This window comes from Camellia sinensis, chromosome 8, assembly GCF_055761805.1.
Source record: "Camellia sinensis isolate YWXY chromosome 8, ASM5576180v1, whole genome shotgun sequence".
In the NCBI taxonomy this organism is placed as follows: Eukaryota; Viridiplantae; Streptophyta; class Magnoliopsida; order Ericales; family Theaceae; genus Camellia; species Camellia sinensis.
This window is the reverse complement of record NC_138968.1, coordinates 146,959,615-146,980,262: the sequence shown is the minus strand read 5'-3', so window position 1 is coordinate 146,980,262 and position 20,648 is coordinate 146,959,615. Positions and strand designations below refer to the sequence as shown.

At 35.4% G+C, this 20,648-nt stretch overlaps 2 pseudogenes; both read right to left on the bottom strand.

Moving 5' to 3' along the window:
* Nucleotides 1–11,043, bottom strand: part of LOC114304620 (G-type lectin S-receptor-like serine/threonine-protein kinase At2g19130) — a 48,461-nt pseudogene extending 37,418 nt beyond the window's left edge.
* Nucleotides 11,044–16,461: 5,418 nt separating this feature from the next.
* LOC145798161 (G-type lectin S-receptor-like serine/threonine-protein kinase At2g19130) overlaps nucleotides 16,462–20,648 on the bottom strand; it is a 36,132-nt pseudogene continuing 31,945 nt past the window's right edge.

The following is a 20,648-nucleotide window of genomic DNA, read 5'->3' as shown; positions in this document are numbered from 1 at the left end:
CGAATTGGGTATTATTGGTATTGTAATACGCCCGAAACTCGCTCCGTGCGCGAGGGCGCGAATTGGGTTCTAGCTACTACAGTTCAGACTCCTGTCACGGTTCTGAATCTAATCTCACAAAGTGCAATGTAAGACTGATAAATCACCAAAGAGTCCAAATCAGGTAATTGGTTTTGAAAAATCAATTTTGAATCAAAAGCGCCAAACATGGACTGCTTTGCCAGATTTTAGAGTCGCTACGTAAATGTTTTGTTTTGGGAAATTTAGGAACCCTGACTCGTGCCAAAGGCCACGTGTCCGTCATCACAAAAATTGCCTCGGCTCGAGAACTTGGGTACGAAAGGGGAATGTCCTGAAATGAGCACCCCCGCTCGCCCGATCAAAGGATCGGCCTCTACTAACATGATATGTTATTTTTATAAACACATGTGTTCTTGTTCCGGATTATTTGCTAACTTACTATGTGATGCACACAGCATACAAGTATAGACTCAATTATGAATTGTTCCAATTCAAGTAATGAAGCCTTTATCCACAGGCATTCATGCAGTTATAGCAATTAAGCAAATAGCCTCATGGCAAGCATGCTATCATGGCAGTCACTTACACACATGCAAGTATGCTAAAGCGTAAACACTTACAATGTACTTCGAGCCAAAACAAAAGCTAGTTAGAAATCAATGCATGATCCTAACTATGTTAGATGCTTAATGCAACACATGCAAAATGCAATGAAATAGGCTTGGCTATCTAAGATGGCATGTGAATGCAACAATTTGATACATGTATTCAAATACGTATTGAAATACAATGCAGTTTGAATGATGCGCCGAGCTCGGTGCATGCAATATGAATGAATGATGCACGCATGGAAAGCATAAGTATGCTAATTGAAACATGCCCTAATCTAACCATCGAAAGCTGATAAGTAAAAGGGAGAAAGAAATGGGGTTGGAAGACATGCACACACGCACGCACCCTTATTACAACATTTGCCCTCTTGACGAAGGGTTTGAATAAATAAGAGCTAAGCTAAGCTACTTATTACAAATCAACTAATTAACTATGCTAAGCTAATTAATTACAAACCGGATAGAAAATAGCTATTCTAAGCTAATTACAATATTACAAAGATGAATTAAATTAGCTAAGCACATTAACTAATTAATTACAAAACCGGCAAATTTCTAAGCAAAGCAATTAAAAAATGGCCTTGAGGGGAGGGAGACAAGCATGCTCGGTTTGCTTCGCCCAGAAAATGCATTGCCTTGCCATAAGTTGTCTTTGTTTGCACTCACGGTGACCTCAGAACATCGAACGCACTTTCAGGTTGCATCTGCCTCAAAACAGGAGCATTTTGGACAAATTTGCTGCAATTGGTCGGCCGGCCACTTCAAGTGGTCGGCAGGCTAGTGTAAGTGGCCGGCCGGCCACTTTCCTTTCCAGAACCTCAACTTTTGCTGCAACAGAGAACAACAAAGGCATAACAATGTATTTGCAAGGAAATGTATGTGCAACTGCTCTCTTTATCATTTCTCAAGCTCAAAGGAGTGTAGTACTCGGCTCTCAAGCTACCAACCACGTATCTCAATGTATGATGGCCAAAGAATCAGGCTTGCACAATGTTAGTGAATGCACAAACAACACAAAGAGCCTCCACCTCTATCATGCATGATCAAGAGAGTTGGCGACCAAGAAATGTGACACGTTTCATCACTTGGAGTATGAAATGCTCCACATTTCTCGTGTTTGGATTAATGTCCGATCCAAACACATGCAATGCAAACAACATGCTTATCTTGACATGTTTTACTCGGTCCATTTCTTGTTTAGACATTTTAAAATTACTGAGTCATTCATTAACCGATTCAGTTCAATGTGAAAGTCCTCTTATGGGAAAGATGGCCTAAGCCACAAGCACCTTAAGCATGAAAGAAGCCTCATACTTTTAGTTAGTAGAAACCCTCAAGAGAAGGCTAAAACCATTAGGCATGAGAGCCTCAATTTCATACTCAAGCCAACAAGGGGCTTAAGACCACTTTCAAAAGTGATATAACAAATGAAAGATGGAATGCAATGGCATATATTCCAGCACTGAAATAGGATGCTAAATGACATCAAAGCATGAAAATGATGCATGCAAAGCATACTCGGAGTCAAAAGCGTTGAAGCTAGCAAAGAGCATAACACTATAGGCATACAATACATAGCACAAATGACCAAACCAACCCCGGACACAGGTTAAACATGCCAAAACAGTGGCATAATCATGCTGAAATGGGAGCTCAAAATGCTAGAAGAACATGCACACATGTTGGCCTATGAGCAAGGCATGGTGCACAACCCTCAAAAGCTATGAAGAAGTGAAGTGTATGAGAGTGTGACTATACTATATACATTGAAATTACATGTCAAATGGTGCCATGCCATGCAAACATCACATACACAACATGTTAAAGGCCCCAAAACTCAAAGCTAGTCAAGGCCTTTTGCACTACAACCATACTAAGCAATGCTCAAATGACCCTAACCATTCAAAACAGATCTAAGGCAGGTCAAAATAGTGGCAAAAACATGCTAGATTTGTAGCATAGATGGTAAGAAAAATAAGCTCATATATTGGCTCACAAACAGGGCATAATGCTCAACTTCTCAAAAGCATTGAAAAAGTGCTAAACATGAGAGTGTGACAGAAGTTTATGCTCTAAAATTACATACCAAATGATGCCATATCACACAAACGTCACAAATAAGGCATGCTAGGGGTCTCAAAACACAAGACTAGCAAAGCCAATTACACTATAGCCCTACAAGGCAAGCCATACATGACCAAGACCACTTGGAATAGAGTTTAAGCATGCTAAAATATGGCCAAAAGCATGCTGAAATAGAGCCAAAACAAGCTAGTATGATGGGCCAAAACACTAGGTATGCTAGGCTAGTGAGTGAGATTGCACTACAAGTACAAAAACCAAGCAAGAGGTGACCTTACCAACCAAAATGAGAGCTAAAGCATGTCAAAATAACACCAAAAATATGTTGGAGTAGAGCTAAAGCAAGCTAGAACAATAGGCCAAAACACTAAGCATGCAAGGCTAATGAGAAAAATTACACTACAAGTGCAAGATACAAGCAACCAATGAGCAAACCAGCCAAAAACAGAGTTATGGCAGGTCCAAAAAGTCACAAAAACATGCTTGAACTCAGCTTAAAAGAAGGAGAAATACATGCTCATTTGGTAGGCCATCAACACATGGAAACAAGACAAGAGGAGAGGGAACCACCCCCTCCCATTTTGGACCTCAAAACCACCTTTCCACCACTAAAATTCCTCTGGAATTCAGTGGTTAAAGGGCCAAAAAGAGATGGTTTCAAAAGCTTAGGAAGTTGGCTCAAAAGGCTTTGCAAGCCAAAGAGCAAATGGAGAGACAACCCCCTAACACAAAAGGGGCTTAAGCTATCATTTTTAGGACTGAAAAATAGAGTTTTTTTTTCAATTCAAAGCCAAGCCAAAAACAGTTTGAAAAGGTGGCAAAACAAGCATGCAAAACAAGCTTAAAGAAGGTAAGTCTTATTCCTTTGAAGCACATCAGTACTTAGGCACAAAAGAGGAGCCAAACTAAGCTCAATCCTCCTTCTAGAGCTCAAACAAGGTCCCAAGGAATCTCAGCCCAATGGTGGTCAAGTTTGATCAAGGATGTGTATGCAAAAGTATGGTGTATCTAAGCTTTCATGCACAAAAGGGCAAGAGGGAGTGAACTCTAGAGAGAAAGGCAAAGATTTTGCTCTGAAAATTTTCTAAAGAGAGAGGATTTTTTAGAGAGAGAGGCTCCCAAAATTGCTTCAATGTTCTCCCCCTTCAAAATGAGTGATATGGCTCCATATATAGCAAAAATGGAGCTTTTGTCGAAATATCTGAGTTTGGAAATATCTAGAGCAGTGTACAACAGCTGGAGGGAAAAGATCTGCAACAAAATGAATTTTTGCAAAAAGTGGCCGGCAGGCTACTTCAACTGGCCGGCTGGCTACTTTTCTGGCCGACAGCAAAAATCTGCTCTATAGGTCAAACTTCAAATGGGCATTTCTCCTTTATCTGGACTCCTTTTCAGGTCATTCTTGTGTCCAAATTGAAGCCCCGGAAGTAAGATTTCCAATGGTGGTAGCCTCACATCAAAACTCCAACTGTGAAAAAGTTATGCCTCTTTTGGTGAAGCTGCTCAGTTTCGATCCTTCCCGGATTCATACTGAACTTCTCCCAAACCAGTTTTCTTCTCTCCTCTCCTCTTTTCTTCAACTCCAAACCCCTAAACAAGGTAGTTTGAAAGATTTTTCAAAGATTTCATCTCTCTTTCATTTATTTTCACTTTGTCCTTGCTCGGTTTACCGAAATGCAGAATATTTAACAAAATGCGAGCGTCGGAACATCTTAGGAACCTATGTTCAAAAATATTTTGAAAGAGAGGGTTTTAAGGTCTAAAAACCATTCAAAATAGTTTTGGTCCAAAAAGGGGTGTGAGGTTGGGATTTGACTCTCCTCTTGCCGAAGAAATCGAACCTTTGCACTGCACAACTTTCATCACCAGGTAAACCATCAGTGGAGCCTAAGTCTTCTCGGGCAGTCAAAAATAGGGTGTCTACAGATATTATTTTCAAATTAATCTGATGTTATGTATTTATAATTTGATATCTTAGTCTCATATCATGTTTCCAATTAAAACTTATTTATTACACATGTGCTAACCTATGTTTTTAGAAATGAATTCATGGAGAATGACTTGAGGGGGAGCTTTTCTTACTCCCAAATCAAATCAAAACATCATTATGTGCCATCATCAAAAAAGGAGAGATTGTTAGACTTATTTATTTGGATGATTTATTTAATTATATTTTAATTTATTTGGAAGAGAAAAATATAATCAAAATTTATTTTGACAATTTATTTGAAAGAGAAAAATAGAATGAAAATTTATTTTGTCCCATTATTTTTCACCTAAACCTTTATCCTAAATGTTGTTAGAATGTATTTAATATTTGATTAAATCAGGAGTTCAAACAGCCCAAAAATAGAGGTTCAAACAACCCAGCACAACAGCAGTTCAAGAGGTTCAAAAGGTTCAAGTGGAAGATATTCAAATTAATAATGATGGAGTGGAAGATATTCAAATGAATACAACGGTTATAAACGACTATAAATTCAAATGAATACAATGGTTATAAACGGCTATAAGTTTCATTATATATACCAAAGCCTCTAATGTAAACAAGTTACAAAAAATTAAAAAATATTCTTTCATCTATAATTACTCACATCTATTCTCTGAGAAATGTTCTTCAATTTTTGTTTACATCCTCTTTCAGAAATTATACACTGAGACGTATATCTTTAAGTCCATCTTTCCTATGTAAGGTTTACAGAAAAACCAAAGCTTCATTTTTATATCTATTTTTGAGAGATAATTCTTGTAGCTTTCTGTGAAAGCAAAAACACCTTCTTTTCAACCTTGTAAGAGTGTAGTACACTCAGTGTTCTTGACTTAGAAAGTCTGTGTAAAATCCGTGGATGATTGCTCCATTTGTAAAGAGGTTGATAGCACCCTTGTGAAGCTAGAGCATAGTAGAAAATCTCAAGTGAAACTTGAGGAGTAGACGTAGGCCGAGTTGAAGCCGAACCATTATAAATTTGTTTGCCTCTCTCTCCCTTATTTCTTTATTTTATTTAAATTTCCATAGCTATATTTCACATTTTCACTGTGCTAAAATTATTAACTGACATAGTTTTTAGAACACTTGTTTTAATTATTTTTATTTCATGAACTATATTTATCTATTGTGCTAGTCATAATTTTTATTAGGGTATTATTATTTTTATTTGTAAAAACCTAATTCACCCCCACTCTTAGGTTGTCTTTTGGGTAACAGTTTTGATTTATGAATAGAAAACTGATATGCACTACTATTCTTGGCATAACCAATGAAAATGCAATCAATGATTTTAGGACCTATCTTAGTCTTTGTAGGACTAGGAATAACCACTTTAGCCAAACACCCCCACACTTTTAAGTATTTGTAGAATGATACTCTCCCACGCCACATTTCATAAGGTTTTGATTCACTTTCTTTCGGGGTACTTTATTTAAAATATAATTTGCAGAAAGTATTGCTTCCCCCCACAAGTTCTAAGGTAATCCAGAACTTATTAACATGGCATTCATCATTTCTTTTATAGTCTTATTTTTCCTTTCAGCAATTCCATTTTGCTGAGAAAAGTAAGGAGCGGTGGTTTGATGAATTATTCCATATTCTTTACAAAACTCACCAAAAGGAGATTCATATTTACCACTTCTATCACTTCTATGTTTCTTAATTTTCTTACCAAGTTGATTTTCAACTTCATTCTTATATTGAATGAAAGTTTCCAAAGTTTCATCATTGGTTCGAATTAAATAAACATAACTATATCTAGTACAGCCATTTATAAAAATGATAAAATATTTTTTCCCACCTCTAGTTTGAATTAATTTAAAATCACAAATGTCACTATGAATTAATTCAAGTGGTTCCGTACTTCTTTCAGTTGAATGGAAAGGAGTTTTAGATAATTTTGCCTCAACGCAAATTTCACATTTATGATTTGAATCAATGTCAAATTTAGGTAAACATTCCATATTAATTAATCTACGCAAAGATCCATAATTAACATGTCCAAGTCTACCATGCCATAAATTTGAAGACTCAAGCAAGTAAGAAGAAGATGTATTTTTATTAATAACTGAGGGTACAACGGTCATTACATTCATCTTAAAAAGGCCATCAGACATGTAACCTTTTCCTACATACATCCCATTCGTAGTAAGTACAAATTTATCACTCTCAAACACTATCCTAAACCCATTCTTACTCAACAAAGATCCGGAAACAAGATTCTTGCGAATGTCCGGTACATGCAGCACATTGTTGAGAGTGAGTTCCTTTCCAGATGTCATCTTTAGAACAATCTTCCTTTGTCCTTCAACTTTGGAAGTTGAGGAGTTGCCCATAAAAAGTTGTTCACCATTGTCCACTGTAGAATAAGATGTGAACATCTTTTTGTTGGCATAAATGTGGCGAGTAGCACCAGTGTCCACCCACCATTCTTTAGGATTTCCGACAAGATTTGTCTCGGAAACAACTGCAGAAAGATTGATGTCGTCTACACCATTGAAGATATTGTCCACTTCAGTCATATGGGCTTGAGCAGGCTTCTTGCTTGTTCTTCTTTTACTTTTGCCTTTGCTACGACAATCTTTGGCCCGATATCCCTTTTTGTCACAGATGTAACATTTACCATTAAACTTGTACTATGTAGTTCCCTCTCCTTTAGAGCCTTGTGATGAACTTTCTCTAGAAAACTTCTGTTTCTTTGCTTTTGAAACATGTTCCACCACATTTGCCTTAAACTCCATAGGATGCTTACCAGCCCGCTTTTCAGAATTGAGGTTGTTCTCCTCAATCCTCAAATGCACAATTAATTCTTCTAAAGACATTTCTTTGCATTGGTGTTTGAGGTAGTTCTTGAAATCCTTCTAGCCTTGTGGTAATTTCTCAATTAAGGCTGCAACTTGGAAGGATTCACTGAGAGACATGCCTTCTGCATGAATGTCATGCAGAATGAGTTGGAGATCTTGAATTTGGCTCATCACAGTCTTAGAATCAACCATCACAAAGTCGAAGAATTTTCCAACCACAAATTTCTTTGAGTCGGCATCTTCCGTTTTGTAGTTTTTCTCCAAAAACTCCCAAAGTTCTTTTGCTGTCTTAATAGGACTATAGATGTTGTATAATGTGTTGTCAAGTTCGTTCAAGATATAGTTCCGGCAAAGGAAATCAGCATGTTTTCAGGCATCGACCACAGTAACCACTTGCCAATCGGTTTCATCCTCTTTCAAAATAGGAGCATCCTTACAGAGAAAATGAGCCAGGTTCAGAGTTCTAAGATAGAACAACATTTTCTGTTGCCATCTTTTAAAATCAGTTCCAGAGAACTTCTCTGGCTTCTCACCGTGCCTTACCGGTACTGTTATAACAGAAAAGGGGGTTGGCGAAATTGCAACCACCACACTAGTACTTGTTTGAGCATTTGTTTCAGTAGCCATGAATTCGAATTTATACTACACAGAAAATTAATCCAAATTCACAGAATTAAATTCTGTAAAAATAAAAGAAACAAAAATGTAACTTTTATTTTTCAATTAATTTGGAAGTAAAATAAAATTATTTAACCAAATTAATTCCACACAGAAAATTAAATTTCTGTAACACTTCAATAATTAAAAAATTTGAATTTATTTTTAATTAATGAACACTCATAAAATATTTAAGAAAACCAAAATTAATTTCTGACAAACTTTACAAATAAATATTCTGAATTGTTAATGTCACCAGTAGATTACTACTAGTTGTCAAAGAAAATATATAGTATATTACTACTATTTGTTTTTCAACCAGAATATTATTTTGTAAAATCACAGAAAATAATTTTTGTAGGAAGAAGAAAGAAGAAAAGAAATAAACGAAAAATTGTGTAAACAGAATAATTCGAATCTATCTTAAGATTGTTGGAACAATCTTCTGTGTAAAAAATAAATTGAAACTAAATCAAACAAAATAAAAATAAATAATTTAAAGAATTTATTTTACCAAACCGAATGAATAATAAAAGATCAAGTCAAGTGTGTGACATTCTGTCCTTAAGACAGATTCGCCCCGCAACGGTGCCTACGGTCAAGTGGCGTGTTTCTCCCAGGATACAATGATCTTCACAAATTTATAGTAGCACTCCAAACAAATTTGTCCAGCGAACTAGAACCTTGTGTTTTATACTCTCTTTAATTTTCCTAAAGACTAATATGAAGAATTTACGCAAACAGATAAAATCTGGACAACAAGAAAAAAATTATTTTTCAGACTGATATTGGATCCCCCAAACTGCTGGAATTAAACTGGTATTTATAGGCAAATATTCTGTCCGAACAGGTGCTAATTTGAAGTGAACAGATGCACATTTAAATTGGACAAGTGCAAGCACTATTCAAATAGATAACTGCTGAAATAGTTGATTTATCCGAACTGTATGAACTGCAGTAGTTTAGAGCAGTTAATCAGTTATATATTTCAGACAGAAAAAGGCAAAATATGGACAGAAAATTAAATTCAATTTTGACACAAACATTGAATTTAATTTCATTAAGAATTTCTAGAAAAAATTCAAATAAATTTTGTCCAAAAAGTTAATATAAAGCGTAGTGGTTTGGGCTAAGGTTCATTTTATCCATAACTCCTCCCTTCTACAAACTTGGGGTGCCCTTTGGGGCCCAACCCAAGTAGTGTACTCTAGAGCTTATATACATATACAAGCTCTCTTAAAATTTCAATGTGGGACAACCCATTTCAAGGAAACCTACATTTAATTCTTTAAATGTCCAATTCCATGAACCCGAAAATGACGTCAACTTCCCATTCACTCATAAATGGTTTTGACGAACCGTTTTTACCGTGTGACTTACCACGCGGCAAGGAACACATCACCTCTTTGGGCCTGCCCCAAAAGACGTTTGGGGCCCACTCAATTTTGGGCTCAAAGATGGCCCAAAATAAGCCTCGTAAAACCAATTTTTCCAACACCAAGACACTACCAAAGAAACAGAAGAAACCACAAATTGCTCCAAAAACAATCGAAGAAGCATTTCTCTTCGCCTTAGCCATAGCTTCGGTTCCAACCAGCTGGGATGCTGCTACTCTAACATGAAGATCTCTTCCACTTTTATCATCTGATGAGAGTTGTCGTAGGTTGAACAAACCACCTCCCCAAATCAAACACCTATTATCATAAGCATAAGCACTGCATGAACAATTTCTCAAGCAAGCTAATTCACAGTCATCAATGTTCTCAGCTGTTATCAACTCTGAATTCGTAGGAAAACCGGTGTTTGGCACCACAAAAAATTTGTCATTTCCTCTGTTTTCACACTGTAGAGGAATTTTCCTCACACACCCACCTGAGTGATCCCCCAATTCCCAATCTGCTTGAGTCCTCGGTTCAAATCCTTCAATGCAAGTGCAAATCGGTACATTTTGGTTACAACTACTAAATGCACCATAAAAAGCATAGACTGTGCATTGTTGCGGTGGTTTGATCCAGAATGTACTCCACCACGGGAAGTCCTTCCCCAAACAAATTGTTTGAGTTGTCCAGTCACATCGAGCACAAATCTAGTGAGAGCAGTAGGGTCACCAGCATCATATGTGAAATAGCTCTCATTTGTATTGTTAACGTATGTAACATTTTTTATGTAATAGTCCAATTCTATCTCAGGAACAAGGCTAAAAACTTTCCCACTTCATATCCCACTAATCCAATACAAGTTAGACACGTTACAAAGCAATATATGACTTGAATTTGGCTCCACCTCTAGAGCGCACAAACTTGATGGATTTTCTGAATTTCTCCAAGAAGTAAGAGCTTGTTTTTCATTTTTGAGTTTATTGTATCCAACTTTCCCACCGGGAAGCCACGTGTCAGTTGGGTAGTCAAAAACTCTGCCATATCACATTAGAGGAATCCAATTTATCTCTAACAATGAAATTTCCATTGTCAAGAAGCATGGCTATGGTTGAGTTAACCAATTTTGAAATCGAATTTGTCGACCAAATTTGATTCTTGGACTGGTCTAGCAGGACTAAATTTCCATCTTGTGAAAGTTTTAATTGTGAGGAAGATAGATTTGAAATAGGTTGGCCTCTGTTTGCTAGCCAAACTACTGTTTTGTTTGGTAGCTTTTTGTACCATATGCCTACGTAGTAGTTTTGAGAGTTCCCTGGCGTGAAGAAGCCCAGTTCAAAGACTCCACTTTGAGAGGCTATTATTGTTTGGTTCCCAGAGAGAAACTGTCCAGCATAGATGGTATTGGTGTCATCTGATCTTTTTGAGAGATGGGTATTGAAGGATAGAATGAGTAAGGTCACAACATAAAGAAAGAGCCATTGAATTTTGAATGTGAGACTCATTTTTTCCATAGGATTGCACCAAAGAATTGGATGTGATCGATGTATTAAAAGAACAAGCACATATATGTATCGATATATTTAAAAGTTTTGTTCAATACTTGAGTTTCTTCAAATTAAGTTAGTTGGTCATTTTTTGACTTTGGAAGTCAACTAAGTTTGAGGAAGATGAGAAGAACTAGCATATATAAGCCACAGGAGAAATGATATATATTTTGCTTTTTTTTTTTATACATTTTTTAAAGAAAATATGAACCATATTCATATTCCTTTATAGATGTGTAAATGTGCTCTTCGCTAAGTAATCTTTGGTGAAAAAGGTCTAACTTCAACACTTTCGGAAGAATACGATCATGTGATGATTATACAAGCATTGTGGCACAACAATTAATAATTTAACTTTTTTTATTATTTCATAGCATAAAATTGGATTACGATCCTCTTCACAAAATCAATCTTATAAACTTTGACTTGTGAGGAGATTTTTCTTTTTTAAAAGTACTAATAATAATGATAATTGTCTTAAGCTTCATTTGAATAGAGAAAAAATAAATTACGAAAAGTGAAAATGGTAAAAAGCAAAGTGAAAAAAAAATAAAAGAAAAAGAAAAAAAAATCTTTTCTCATATGAATTTGATTTGAATTAAAATTTTGTAAGAAAATAGGAATACTAATTATAAGTAACTAATTTTATAACAAATTTTAAATTTTTTTTGTATTTTCTTATTTTATTTATTTTTTTTTTTACAAGAAACTAGAAACTTAGTTACCATTCTATTATGAGTTGTATAAGAAAATTAATTTTCTTATAACTTCTATCACTTTCATGCTAAGCAAATTTAGAAAATTTTTATTTTTTTTCATTTCTTTGACTTTCTACCATTTTTATCCTAACCAAATTGAGCCTTATTGTCAGCCTGCATGACAAGAAAGAATTCAGTATTTGTGGCCATTTTGGATTTTATCATTTTGACTCTGAATATATGCTGTGGAAGATATTTGTTTGCATGTTTATTGATGTTTCAATGCTACGAACCAATTGTTTGAAAATTTTCAAGCCATGTCCATTACGGCCACGCTCCAGACCCCCACAACCTCCACACTCCCACAACATTTGTGAGAGAGAGGGAGGAGAGAGAGGAAAAAAAATAAAAATAATATATGGTCACAAATCAATTGAAAATTGTAAGGGTCACAAAAAAATAGAGTCTCGAACATTTTTCTGTCTATTATGTGTTTTAATTGCACAAGTTTGCTACATGGTTGCAATGTGTGGGCCTAGTAGTTTAGAACGAAATCATGAAAACGTAAGCATGGTGTTAACGGATACCATTTTAGCAGATATTAATCGTGAGTTCATATACGATACGTGTATGAATATATATATATATATATATATGTATAATTTAGTAATAAAGAAAATGAATAGAAGTTGTTTTTGAAATTATGAATATATAATCCATCTTTCAATGGCAATTTCTTTTTATTGATAATTATTAAACTGTTAAAGGCAATTTTTTTGAGGAAGAAAAAAATCGTGTCAAAAAACAAAAGACTCCCAAATAAATTGTTCAAATCGTGTCAAGAATTGATTTTGTATAATAAAATAAATGAGTGTGCTTAGATCGGGGGAGGCAGAATTTGAAGAAAATTATCAACTCAACCGTCCCAGATAAGTTGAGAAATTTCTCACCCGTCCTTGAACCACACATCTCAAAACTGTGTAGATAAATTGAACAAATTGTCGGTTTCAAATTAGCAATTTGAACTGGTGGATTATAGATAATTGATAACAGAGCATGGACACGTACTACTCCAAAAATATCTAATATTTTTTCATTATAGAGAAGTACTGAAATGTTAGTGCTTTACACAAGTTAAATTATCATTGGAAAAATATTATGAGACTGATCAGTTCTACCTTAAGTTTTGACTCTTGAAAAGAACTTAATTTTTGATTTTTTTTTCAAAAATTAAAAAATTAATTTGATAAAACGAAAAACCAAAAGTGTTATTTAGATTTTCAAAATTTTCTTTCACCCCAGAATAGAGAAAAATCATATGAATATATATGAGTTATATATATATATATATATATTTCACCAAACTAGACTTTGTAAAAAAATAAAAAAAATAGAAAATAGATTTGAAAACACAACTAAACATGCTGTCAAATTGAAATTCTAGAGGACTGCATTTGGATCTTAGATTTATAGAGAGATTTGTTGATGGATAAGAAAAAGAAAAGATCAAATAAAAAAAAAAAAGTTCCTCAAAGTTAATTTGTTATTTCTTTTTTAATTTTTCTTTTTTTTAATTTTTTTTTCTATTTATAATATTTAAGAATTAAACACAAATTAAAAATGTAATTAGATAGTGAAGATATTAGGCTCCTCCCCCATCCTTCAGATATTAGATTACGTTTTCTGATACTGTATTTCTTTTTTTATAAGTGTATCTCTAACGGTTCATCTTTTTTTATTTTCACCAAATTTGAGTAAAACCTTCCTTTGATATCAAGTGCTTCAACGGAGCTTCATCAAACCACCGGTCGACCTGGTAGATGATCGGCCGAATGTCTAGCTGGTCGACCGACCAGTGTAATTTTTTTATAAATTTTTGCTTTGAGATGGTCATCTGGGAGATATTCGGTGGTGAAAATCCAAAGACAATGAATAGTGATTTAATGAAAGACACATCCATCCTCCTCAATTTGATAAAAGATTTGAGAAATTCTAGATTTGATGAACCATTAGAGCAACAAAAAGTAAATTTTTTTTATCAAATTTAAATTTGATGATCTATTTGATGAATCATTGGAAATGGTCTAAAGAACAATAGATTCATGAATGAATGTGTGGAAAATTACCTGGACAGATTGGAAATTCCAATAGGTTTTGGTTTGGATTTCCCATAACTGACGCTATATTTAGATCTGAAATTTGTTGATAAAAAAATCAAAGAGAAAAAAATATATATAACAAAGGAAAAAACTCACTTTGTCTACTCAAATTTATTATATTTGTAGCACTACACTTGTGAACTATCCATTTGAGCAATTACAACTTTAAACTATTGATATTAATTCATTTTAATTAAGGATTGGACTTCTCTCAAATTTAAAAATAAATTTGATCGTCATATTTAGGCTTGTAATTTATCACGAGTCTCGTTTCAATAAATTCAAGCTATTCATTTTGTAAGACCTTCTATGTATATCATTTATAAAAAAAAATTAAGTCGATCCAATTATCATAACATTTTCATTTTATTGTATTTCTCTGAAAAAAATGAATGAAAATATGTTTTTAAAATAGATAATTCATTTCTTCTAGACACAATAAAATGCAAAAATTATGATTATTAGATCGATCTAATTTTTTTTAAATGATCAAAATAGAACCAATAATGACCCCACTTGTCTGAACATGATGGTCAATTTCATACTTGAATTTCAAAGAAGCCCAACCCATTAATCAACCGAGTTGATTTTTTTCTATATTTGTTTTTTAACATCATGCATGCCGGTGAATAATACTATATGTACTAATTAATATACTAATTAGTGTACAAACGGATGATGTGACATAGTTTCAAAGGCTTTGAATTTTTGTTGTTTATATAATAGGTGGGATCATAGTATTAAAGTAATAATGTTACAATATATATTAGTATATTAATTAATATATCAATTGGTACATATAACACTAGCACATGCCACTAGACAGATATTTGTGTATGTGACTTGTTTAATTGGGAAATATCTGAAGACAGTAGTTTACATTGAAGTTTTAAGTTTTACAGTGTAGGACTATCTTTAACACAGTTCATAGCAGCAGCATGAAAGCAAGAAATCTTCTTCTGAAGAATAATAATTGCAGGGGACCAATGGAAAATCAATGAGTGGTCTGCATTCCACTTTGGACTTTTGTAGTCAACCTCATCAAGACAACAGCAAATATCTTATTTGTAAAGTAAGAAATGTAATTTAGATGAATTTGACTTATGAGATCTTATTATTGGAATTTTAAGTAATTTTAACTATCTAATATATCATTAAGATAATTGAGCATTCGGGTTAATTTGTGAGCATTTTGACTTGCCTAATCTTAGGATCTAAAGTTAATGATCGGACAAACCACTAATAATCCCTTAAGATGACTCAAACCTTAAATTTTATTTTTAAATCTTTATTACTTACCCACTTGAATGTTTCACCAGCACATATTGGAATAATCTCACCAGATGTATAGGAGAATGATTCTGGCACTTTAGGGAGACTCAAGTCTGGACCGTTAAAAGCCTAGCTTGTGAAGCACCAGCCTTACATCAAGGAGAAAAAAACAATAAAATAAAAAATAGGTGTTTTTTTTTTTCCCCTCTCTCTCTCTCTTTCTTTCTCCTGATTACTGCCATTTAACTTATAATATAGTGTACAAACAACAATTAAAGAACCGAACATAAACCCCAGAAGAACTGAATGATAATAGTAGTAGCTGTTATTTACTTTTAACTCTCTCTTCAATTTCTCCACAGCATATAGAGAATGACTCTCATCACCATCTTTTACATCACCCAAACAACAACGGGAAGATGACAATAGAAGTATTTGAGGAAAACCACGGCGCGGTGAGAAAAGAAACCGAGAAACCAGCCAAAGACATGACGGCTCGGTGCTTATTACCACTCTCATTGGCACTCTCAACTACGCAACACTTTTAACTATTCCTGGTGGTTTCGACCAAACTAATGGCCTGCCTTTTTTTTTTCCCACACGAGCAAGCTCCGAAGAGAGTGATCTACGCTTGTTCCTGTTGTACGTATGAGGAAGCCTAGCTACCACATCATTGTTCTATGCAACGGGCTTCTGTATCACGGCATGCATTTGTGAAACCATTTTTGGGGGCTATGTGGATTCCTCGTGTTCTTATATGGGCCTTGTTTACATAGACATATTACTCCCAATCTTCAATCACATGTACAATGTTATTCGTTATTCATTCACTAATAGATGCAAAAAAATGCAGTCCATCTCTGTACCTAGTTTGGTATTTTTCTTTTTGAGTCGGTGGTTGTATTGTATTTTATGTGTTGTGCAACTAATAAGTGTGTGACTATATTCCATTATGCTAATTCAATGTTATATATGTTTCTTGGTACCAATGCCATTTAACTTGGATTAACAAAATTTCAGCACTTTTGTTTATGTAAACTCAATTAAATAAGGTTTTAGAAACAACATTTATGAACAATGAAACAATCCAGTATGTTGTTTGGTTGTGCTTTTATTTTCAGTTTTCTGTTCATCTTTCAAAAAACACTGGTTTATTAAAATTCAACAATACAGAAAAGGAACACAAAAAAAGGGTTTGCCATTCTCCACTACCCAAAAACATTCATACTTAGCATCCTATTATAAACTCAAGAAAGCAGGGTTGAACCATCCTTAAAGAAAGAGCGTGGTTCTAATGGATCGTCTGCCAATCCTTGGAGAAACCGTGGAATCGTAGGCATACCCACCTCTAAAATTCCTTCTAGAATTTGGACTACTTGTCCCATACTTGGTCTATCTTTCTCATCATCTTGAATGCACCAAGCAGCAACTTTGCAAGCTCTAATCCCCCCTTCGACATCGCAGTTGCCTTCCAACCTGTAATCCAACAAGCTCATGACTAATTCCTCGCTTTCCTTCATTTTCGTTGCCACTAAAAATGGAAAGTACTGATCCATTTCATAATCTACTATGTCACTGTTTCTCTTTCTTGATATAATCTCAAATAACAGTGTTAGTTATTAGCTATTCCTATTATACTTAGGACTCTTGTATTCTTGTACACCTAGGTTTCCTATACACCTACGTTTGTTGGCCTATATATACAGTCTTCTCCTATTATAATTGATAGATTGAATATATACAATACATAATAGATTTTTCTCTCTCTACTATTCTAACATGGTATCAGAGCCTAGGGTTTTCTCCTAGCCTCCTCTTCGTTTTCATCACTTTTTTTTTTCTCTTTCTTTCTTCTCTGGCAGATTGATTCGTTCTCACGTTGGTTTTTGCATATCTCCTCATTTCCTGTTTCAATGATTGGACTATATGATCATCTTCGTCTCTTTAAGACAAAGCCAATGCCATCTGAATCGTCTCCATGTGCCACCAAACCCACCGCCAGAAGATCAGGCACGCGTTGTGCCGTCTCCTACGCTCATTCACATGCCTCTGCTCCAATCACGAGTTATTTTGCGCCGCGGCCTCACCTGCTAACGTGAGCCGCGTATTTTGACATCATCGCTGACATCAACCATGGTTGACTATGCACCGCTACTATTTCTTGCTATCGTGCACCGTGCGCACCTCTTCTAACATGCACTGCGCGTTTCTGACGTCAGCCTCCTTACTATGACGTCAGTCCTAGTGTTGGTACTCCTTTTTTGGTCGAACAACTTTGACCAGCCGCTTCGCTTCCTTTCTGGTCTTGTTTTTGGCCTGTTTAGACCCTATCGCACCTATTTTCAGCCTCCTGAATCCGTTGGTGTGTTCTGTTTTGGCAAAATCAGCCTGTAAAAAGCACCATCTTCTTTTTTTTGCACTGTGAGCATTATGGATTGTACCGAGCACATCCACTTTGTTTCTGTTATCCTTGATGGGTCAAATTATGTTAGTTGGGCCCAAGCTCTCTCTAGCTTCATCAAAGGGAAACGCCTTTGGCGCATCATTACTGGTGCTCTTCCCAAACCCAACCGGAAAGTGGATGAGATTGACTTTGCATTCGATGACCATCTTGACGAATGAGAAAGTAAGAATTATCAAATTATCACCTGGTTCCGAGCTACCTCAATTCCCTCAATTCATCTCCAGTTTGGCCGGTTCCAAGATGATGCTCAAATTACTTCCCCTGCCAAAGCAATTTGGGATTTCTTGAGGGACCGTTATCAAACCACTGGCCATACTCATCAATATCAACTGTTGTAGACCTTTCATCATATGCGCCAGGCACCCGGGCAGTCTATCAATGAATTCTTATCCCAGATGTCGTCTATTTGGGACCAGCCAGCTCTTTCTGAGCCTACATGGGCATATTCTCAGGATGCACAATTGTTTATTACTTATCAGAATCATCAACGACTATTACAATTCCTTATGGCTCTTCATAGAACTTTTGATCCTATACGTGCTTCATTGCTCCATTATTTGTCCTTGCCCACTTTAGAGCAAGCCATTACTGAACAATTATTAGAGGAGACTCAATTTGGGACTCTCAAATCTCAGCATATGGATTCTATTCTTGCTACGCCATCTCACAGAGTTCCTCATCTTCACAGCCCGCTAGTTCACGCCAATATTGTTCCAACCGTGGCGTGCTTTCTACTTATTCTTTTGTTCAGTGTCGGGTTCGCGAATGCTTTACTTGCCATAAGACTGCTCCCGATCATTTTCAACGCCATTGTCCTCGAGCCCCCTCTATGTAACAACCCAAAAATTTAAGTTGTCTCTTAAATTTTATACTAGTATAATGATTGTATGTGATGATATATTATTAAAAATAAAAATAAATAACAATAACAATAATAATAATAATAATAATAATAATAATAATAATAATAATAATAATAATAATAATAATAATAATGGATGTGGTAGTAAAATAAATAATTAATTTTATGTTGGTATATGATGGAGTGTAATTTAATTAGGGATTAGTTTGTGTTTTTATCAAACGAATGGAGAATATAATTATTTTAAAGAATTGGGGCCAAAATATAATTACCTTAAGTTAATAAGATAACTATAGATCTAAAAAGATTTCAATCCTGTTAGGTCCCTAAGTCTTGTCAAACCCTCAAACAAACTTGTGTGGTTGAGTTGTAATTTTCTGTGCTGTTTTGTGTTGCTCGCTCGAGCGACGAAGTGCTCGCTCGAGCGAAGGACTGCGTCTGGCTTAAAACCTGAAAGAGCTGAATGTGCGCTCAAGCGAAGACTAGGTGGCTCGAGCGAAGAACTGCGTCTGCATAAAACCTAAAAGAGTTCATTTCTCGCTCGAGCAAAGGTTTCGTGGCTCGAGCGAAGGCACTTATGGAAATCACGCGAGCTAAGGTTCTCGCTCGAGCAAGAGAAGCTTCGCTCGAGCGAGCTTCAAAATCCAGATTTCTATAAGTAGTTGGCTTTCTCCAAAAACTAAGATTACTTTTCTAGATCTAATTTGAGGTTTTCTAAGGTTTTCTTCTAGAGAGTTTTTTGTGAGTTTTTCTTGATAACATTGAATGAGTATTCAACTCATGAATTGAGAAGCACCTATCAAGGAGGTTGATCGAATACATACAAGAGGGTTATTCTTCGGTGGATTCCGAAGATTCAAACGTAGAGTTTCGAAAGGCGTTTGATTCTGTACGTAGTCGTTAATTCGACAAGTGAAGTTGCGGATTCAACTTCAGGTGGATCAGTTCTGAGACGAAGGCTTGGTGAAAGAGTTACAGAAGATTTGAAGGCAAATTGACTGAGTTGGGTAATTTGTGTATTATCTTTGTAATCTTTCTTTCTTCAGTAGTGGATTTATTAGTGGCGTTTCGCCCGTGATTTTTTTTATTACAATTGAAGGTTCTTCAATTGTGGTTTTTTCCACGTAAAAATCGTTCCTGTCGATTTATTATTTATTCAGAAAAACAACAATCTAAATCACTTTCGTAAGAGCTTGTTGATTTAGATTGTGTGCTTTGAATAATTGGGATTTGGAATATTTTAATCTTGATCTAATCACGAATCACTTAGGATTTTCAATTGGTATCAGAGCAGGTCACTCTTTGTTTTTATCAAAACTATAGGAGTGTGATTTTGTGTGACTAGTGATATGGATTCTATTCGTGAAGGTAACTCGACCCATAGACCTCCTTTACTCGATGGTACAAACTATTTTTATTGGAAAGCTCGTATGAGAGCGTTTTTAAAATCCATCGATGAGAAAGTTTGGCACTGCGTGATCTATGGGTGGAATGAACCTACTATCACCATTGATGGTGTTGATATTCCTAAACCCCTTGATAAATAGGACATAATTGATTACCAAAACTCGAGTTGGAACAATAAGGCTCTCAATTCCCTATTTTGCCCCGTCACACCTGAAGAGTTTCGTCGAATCTGCACGTGTGAGGTAGCAAAAGAGGCTTGGGACATACTTGAAACGATTCACGAAGGCACTACTTCTGTCAAAAGGTCAAAACTTCAACATCTCACCTCCGTCTTTGAAACCCTTTTTATGCGCAATGATGAGACGTTTGATGATTTCTATGCAAAACTTAGTGATATCGTGAATTCCTGTTTCACACTCGGTGAAAAAATCCATGAAGCTAAAGTTGTTGGAAAAATTTTGAGGTCTTTACCCGAGAGATTCCAATAAAAAGTGACAACCATTGAGGAGGCTCAGAATATTGATACCCTCAAGCTTGATCAGTTGGTTGGAAATTTGCAGACTTATGAAGCCCACCAGATTTCAAAGAAAAAACAAAAAGATAGTGTGGCTTTCACTAGTGCTCATGAGACTGCAAAAACTCCGGAGACTGAATTTGATTTAGAGTCTGAGATGACGGCTATGTTTACTAAATAGTTTAAA